The sequence below is a fragment of the Nannobrachium achirus genome (genome assembly GCF_963921795.1).
Source record: "Nannobrachium achirus genome assembly, chromosome: 14".
Lineage (NCBI taxonomy): Eukaryota > Metazoa > Chordata > Actinopteri > Myctophiformes > Myctophidae > Nannobrachium > Nannobrachium achirus.
In genome coordinates this window covers 24,795,277-24,802,776 of record NC_137821.1, presented here as the reverse complement: position 1 = coordinate 24,802,776, position 7,500 = coordinate 24,795,277, and the positions used below count along the sequence as shown (strand labels likewise).

At 42.0% G+C, this 7,500-nt stretch overlaps 1 protein-coding gene across 3 annotated transcripts in view; it reads right to left on the bottom strand.

Annotated features, from left to right (window-relative positions):
- The window catches only part of kdm6ba (lysine (K)-specific demethylase 6B, a), a 242,263-nt gene that overhangs the window by 140,398 nt on the left and 94,365 nt on the right, over window positions 1–7,500 (bottom strand). The gene's annotated exons all lie outside the window — the stretch shown is intronic.

Here is a 7,500-nt window from a genome sequence, read left to right as displayed (position 1 = left end):
GTATGGACACACTGACAGGGTGGAAGGTTGAACTGACTCAGACCCAACACACACAAACAACACGTATACGTTAGGGATGGGCCGTGTGGATGAAATCAGATAACACAATCATACCTGGATATCCATGTGGTGGTGGTGATATTGTAGTATCTTCTTTTCTTTTGTGACGTGTTGTGAGCTGTCTATTTGAGCTGTTTTTGTAACATTTTTGTATAATATGGATATATCGCCCATCCCTATTGTATATAGACTGATAAATAGTCAGCTGGACAGACAGAGACATCCACAAACCAGTAATGCCTGATTAACACTTTGTCATACGATACGAACAGTGTTAAGTCGATCTACAGGCCCACACGGCCACAACGCGGCGCGAACCCTGCGCGTTGTGGGCTTGTGGATTGGCCAAGTTCGACGGGCGACAAAGTGTAAGCGGGGCTTACAGAAGAGATAGATAGAGAGACATTTAGGGAGAGTGACAGACACCCAGAGGGACTCGTACACAGATGAGTAGGCCAGGTAACAAACAACTATGGAGAGAGAGACATAATGAGTGGTCTGGACTGCTGTGATTACAGCTGTCAAAGCCACGCGCACGCACGCACGCACACATGCACGTGTGCGTGCACACACAAACACACACACACACACACACACACACACACACACACACACACACACACACACACACACACACACACACACACACACACACACACACACACACACACACACACACACACACACACACACACACACACGTTTGTATTACTATACTTGTGAGACATCAAAATGTTAGGACAGCATTTAAAATAGATGAAAAACAGCCAAAGAGGTAGCTTGTACATCGGTTATTTTTAAGTATAAAATTGTTAAAACTCGAACTCGAACCCGACCCCTAAACCTAACCTCTCATCGTAACCCCCAACCTGAACCTGAATTGTAATGCAAACTCTAAAAATCATTTTTTTTAACCACAAAACAACCATTTCTCTTGAGGATGAGGAAAATTGTCCTGAAAACATCTATCTGTCAAATTCTACCAAACTTGAAGGGACATTCAATTATATCAGTATAGTTGTATAGTAATACAATATGCACGCAAGCACAAACTTAAAACGACACACAAACTTAAAACGACACCCACATACACGGCACATAATAGTGAGTGGGTAGTGTGTCGAACACAATTTTAATTCAATTTTCAATTGAATACACACACCGAGATATACACACCGACATTTAACGGTCACGCTCACACACACACACACACACACACACACACACACACGCACAAACAATGGCGCTCGGCTCGGACAAAACACATAAACAAGACGCGGGGATGATGATGCAAGGATGTGTAACATCACGCATCACCACCACCAGAACTAAAGATATAAGACTGTTTATCAACATGTTCAATAGCAGCAGAGCCTTAAACTTAATCTGCCTGTTGACAATAACAGCCATCATCTTCAGATGGACATAACAGTGTTTTCAATACGCTGGAAGCCAACTTGTATTTATGGGAGACTTAAATACCTGACACACACACACACACACACACACACACTGAAATGCTTTCATACACATACATACATACTGTAAATACATACCGGTACATACAGTACATACATACATACATACATACATACAGTACAGAGTACTATGCATGTTCATAAATAAAATATTATACATACTTGTCTGAAACATTATATAAGTATAAGTATACATACTTATATACATAATGAGTATACATACTTATATACTTCTGTGTAGTGGTGCCAAAAGAACAATATTTGTCTTTGAAATGCAATGGAGTGAAAGCATCCAAAGCATCAAGTAAAGTATAGATAGAATTCCTTTTACTTAAATACAGTACTCAGTACAGTAGATGTACTTGGTTATACGTCTGTAAAACTGTTTTTTTTTCACATAAAATGTAATAAAAAATAACCTGTGTTCCAACGTATCCAATGTAGTTATTATGTAGTCACAAGCTCTTGTTGATACTTTTAATTTGTTACATACTGTATTTATAAAATTCACAGACACGCCCAACTACTTTAAAACGTATGGCGACGCATTGCGAGTGAGCTTGTAGATCTGCTATGTTTTGCTCTTTGTGTGCGACATTGAAGCATGAAGAAGTATAGGCATTTATTTACTGACAATCATAAAATGTTGAAATATGGAGGATACGCGGACACACCGACAATGTTTAGGCTATACCGGCTCTTGTCGTTTGACTCTTCCTGTTGTGATTTCACTGTTTACATGTTGTCTTACAGAAGTCATGTAAAGCCGTATGTCACACTCACCCTCTGGGGGGGTCTGTGTGTTAGTGTGTGTGTGAGCGTGCGCGCGTACAGGCGTGATTACACGACTTCTAGAAACCTAAACGCGGCGAAAAGCCTCCTGCAAACATTTCAGCTTAGTCCCCCGATATTCCGTCATTCGACAAATTCCGCTCACGCAATAATCGCCCGGATTCACTGCCTTCTGGAATTCCTCCATGAGATTATCCCTGTGCTTAACTCCACTCGCAGGATGGAGGGAGGTGGGTGATGTTGGAGGCAGAAGTAGGGCTGTCACAATTATTACATAATCGTCTAATCGTGATTATTTGACATTATCGCAATTATTTTGTCATAATCGTCATAATCATGAATGTTGAAAAATGTCCGAAATAGTGGAAATAGCAGATCTACAGTTGGGAGCTTGTAGATCGGCTATTTACACTATCAAAGTTATTTTTTAAGTAGTAAGTTGTCAAATATGTCAGTAATTTCTTTGTATATTTAGGTTATGTGTCATATCTACCATGTACAACTTCAAAGCCTAAAAGCCAAACAGAAATGTAATTATCAACGACAAAAACACAATTAAATCGTTAATCGCCAATTATTTGAGTGACAATTAATCGTCATGTAAAATTTCATATCGTGACAGCCCTAGGCAGAAGTACTCAGTATGTTTTACTGCAATGTAGATACACTCTGTTACGAGTACAGTAGATGTCCCGTATTCAAAATGTACTCAAGTAAAAGTGCAAAAGTATCAAAATATACTTAAAGTACCAAATGTAAAAGTACTAACATGTTGGAAAATAGCAGATCTACAACAGATCTACAGCAGATGAGAACTTGTATACAGTAGGCCAGATATTTTCAAATAGCCAACCGTATCTATAAGATAGGGCTAAAGTGGTTAATGTGTGTTTTATAATATAATAATTAGTAGTGACTAATTAACTAATTAGTAGTAGGATAAGTAACTAGTAATTAAAGTTTTAAATAATTGGAGTAAAAGTACAATAGTTGCCTCTGAGATGTAGTGGAGTAGAAGTAAAAGTATTGAAAATTGGAAACACTCCAGTAAAGTAAAAGTACAGTCCTTGAGTAAACGTAATTAGTTATTTTACCCCATTGATGGGGAGCAGTGGTAGAAGAAGTACTCTGGTAATTTTTTACTTGGGTAAAATTATATCAAAAATACTTTGGCCTAAAAATATACTTGAATATACCGGTACTACCAAAAGTAAAAGCAGTCATTATGGAAAAAAAAGCCCATTTAGCAATTTTCTTATTTATCGCAAAGCCAAAGGATTAATGTATATTTCAAAATAAACATAAATAATAATAATAATAATAACTACAAAGTTAACTAGCCACTAAAGTTTTCAAATAATTGTACTAGAGCAATATTTTTCTCTGAGTAAAGTTTTAAAAAAAAAGATATAGGAAACACAAGTAGGTAAAAATTGTACTTAAAGTAGGCTACAGTACTTGAGCAAATGTACGTAGTTGGTTTCCACCACTGATGGGGCGCCGGGGAGAAGGCGGAGGAGAGACTTGTCTTAAGAAGTTGGTAGTGTGTGAATCGCGCTGCGCTTGCATTTCCCCCCGCGGACATGCTTTTTGTGCACGTCGAGGAATGCGCTCACCCTCTGTTTTCTGCAACCTCCAACCCTTTTTCTCCTCTGTTCTCCCCTTTAGGGAGCATTAGGGAGCAGAGGTATGTAGGTGCGCGCACGTACATACACACACCCACACACACACACACACACACACACACACACACACACACACACACACACACACACACACACACACACACACACACACACACACACACACACACACACACACACACACACACACACACACACAGCTGGGCTGGCTTGCAACAGCTCCCATGATCTGCCTGACAACAGCCCCGAGGGCCGCATGCACGCACGCACGCACGCACGCACGCACGCACACACGCACACACACACACAGAACCAAAAGAAGGGCCCCGGGACAGAGCCTTGAGGCACTCCTCCATTTGGTGACTCGGCAGCTTAATCTTGCAGGCTCGGGGCCGCTATGCCCCGGGTTCTCAAAGTGGGGTCCGGAGACCCCCAGGGGTCCTTGAGGGGGTGCCAGGGGCTGCCCATGCAGCTAAAGGAGAACTATTTAAAAAAAGAAAACTGTGTAGATCTAAAAGCCCCCAATGCATCGTGATGCGATGCCTTGTGAGCTTGTAGATCTGTTAATTTTGCACACAATAGGAACACCAGGTTGTTCACTATAATTACACAAGGTAGAACCGTGGTTCTCCAAAAATAGCATGTCAAGGCCAATATGAATTTGACCCTAGACCCCCATTTGAAAATATATTGCTCCAGGGACCCCCCATGCGACATTCATATTGCAAAACATTTCCAAACTTGTCAACAACCTTTTGTTGCTGTTGAAAAAAGCAAGCTCACCACACATTAAATTGATTTTGACGCTATATTAACTGGTTTTGCTGGGGACCTTTGTCAACTCTTAACTCCTAAGATCCATTATGGGGATCAACAGATCAAATGGTCCGCCACTTAATACGTATCAGTTTGGCGATCCTTGACATGCCAATGTTTTGAGAAGCGCTACGCTGAACTGCCATGCCGGACGGAAGAAAGATCTTCCACTTCTACTGTACTATACTAACAGCCTTTTGTTTGGGCCAAAACAAAGCCTGTGCTCTCTAACAACCCACCCCTAGCTTCCAGGGGGAGTTGGTTCAGTCCTGTGAGTGGAATGTACAGTGGGAACAGATTGCATTTCGTGACGGGGAGGAGCGATCCACAACGGGGGGAGGAGGGGGGTATCCGGCCTGGGTGTGTGTGTGTGTGAGTGCGTGCGTGTGTGTGTTCTTGTATTACTATAATTGTGAGGGCCCAATGTCCCCACACATCCAGTAGAATTTGAGACAATAGACAAATGGTCGTTTCTAGGGATTGTTGGATTAGGATTAGGCGTTTAGAGGTACATTTTTGGAGTTTGGGTTGGAGTTGTGCCTGACTTTATACTTGAGTTGCGCGGCAGTGTTGCACACCAAAAATAGCTGATCTACAGTACAAGCTCACAACACTGTGAGCATTTAGATCAGCTATTTTCGGCTATAAAGTCCGGGCCAAAATAGCAAGAAAGTTATAAATTGCATCCGCTGGCCTAAAAGGCTGATGTCCTCACAAATATAGTAACACAAACGTGTGTGTTTGTCTGTGTGTGTAGGAGAGAGAGAGAGTCGAGGGAAGGGTGAATGAGTTCCAGCAGGTTATTTTTAGACGACGTGTCATTTTTAACTTGTGCTCTCCGCACTGTACTGTACTGGGGGGGATGACGCTATGGAACAGCGCTAGCTAGCTAGCGACCCCGCACAGCGCGTACGCGCGCACCGGCCCCTGCTAGCCGTGACCTAGAACCACCAGGACACACGCGACATGAAAACCTTTAACAACTAGGGCAGCGGTGGGCAGTGGTGGAAAAAACTACTAACATTTTCTACTTAAGTAAAAGTAACAACACTGATGTAGAAAAGTCCGGAATTAAAAATATACTTGAGTAAAAGTACAACAGTATTGGTATCAAAATATACTTAAAGTAAACTAAGGCTGTCAAACAATTGTAGTGGAGTAATAAAGTACAATATTTGCCTCAGAGATATAGTGGAGAGGAAGTATAAAGTATCAAAAAGTATTAATGCTCAAGTAAAGTAAAAGTATAGCCCTGAAATTGTACTTTTCGGACAGTCGGAGGTATAACAAAGTCTCTGTTTTGCACAAGTACAAGTAAGTCTCAAGTTTTTGCTCTTGAGTCAGGAGTCAGGTCCAAGTCCTAAACATATTGTTTCGAGTGCAAAACAAGTCCTAAGCTTGTTGGAGGGTATCGAAGACTCGAAGTCCCAAGTCAAGTCCCCCAGTGATCTAGAGCAGTTGTTCTCAAAGTGGATTCCAGGGACTCTTCCTTTAAAGGGGTTCTAAATGGACCCATACAAGTCTGTAACTTGTGACAGTGTACAAATGGAACCCGGAAACCTTGAAATGTACAAGTTTGAGAATCACTGAACTAGGGTGCATACGGGAGACGTAGCCAGGCAACAGTCTCTTGATATAACGCACAGACAAATCCATGTTTAAACAAGAAACACAGTGAAACCGCCCTCAACATTAAAATAGACGGCGTGCAATGCAAATATTGATAATCCTAATTCCCAGGGCAGAACGGCAAACTGTGCTGAAAGGAAAAGCGATATCCTTTTGCAGTGCACGCCTTAAGGGCATTGGTGGATAATCAAGTAAATAATCAAGTATCCCAAAGTACAAATTAAGAAGAGGCAGGCCTATATATGCAGAAGTTGCGAAATTGTGAAAGATATTTCACTGTATATGAAATGGCTTAAGTGGTTAATTCATATTTTTCATTCCCTTCCTAGAAATGTAGTGGAGTCAAAAGTACAATAATTATGTAGCGGAGTGAAAGTCATCAGCTTGCAAAAAATGTAAACTAAAAGTACTCAAGTACGTGTACTCAGTTCGCGTCCACCACACCTTAAGGGCGGCGAGGGTAAAACCAGGCCAAGCGCTGTGAATGGCACACAATGACACACAATATGGCATTATGCAAACAGGCCACACACACAATGGTTACTTCATGAAACCTGCGTCGACTCCACTCAATCTCACACACACACACACACACACAAACACACACAGTCAACTCACTTGACCCCGCTCAGGGAATGGCATAACATATGAATCATGAGGGAGAGATGGAGAGAGAGAAAACAAGGACGAGAGAGAGAGAGAGAACATACTGTACACAGAGTGTAGAGAGGGAGAGGGAGAGAGAGAGAGAGAGAGAGAGAGAGAGAGAGAGAGAGAGAGAGAAAGAGCATGGTAGACAGAGGAAGAGGGAGTGGGAGAGAGAGAGCATGGTAGACACGAAGAGAGAGAGGGAACAAACTGTACAGACAAGAGGTATAGAGAGAGTGAGAGAGAGAGCGAGCAGTGAGACAGATGGACTGAGAGAGAGAGAGAGAGAGAGAGAGAGAGAGAGAGAGAGAGAAACGCAGATAAGCTTATCTTATCGTGCCAATGAAACGCCTCGAGATGAAAGGGAGCGAGCGAGTGAGGGAGGGCGGGCGAGCGAGAGGGAGAGAGAGAGGGATGAGGCGAAAGACATTGAG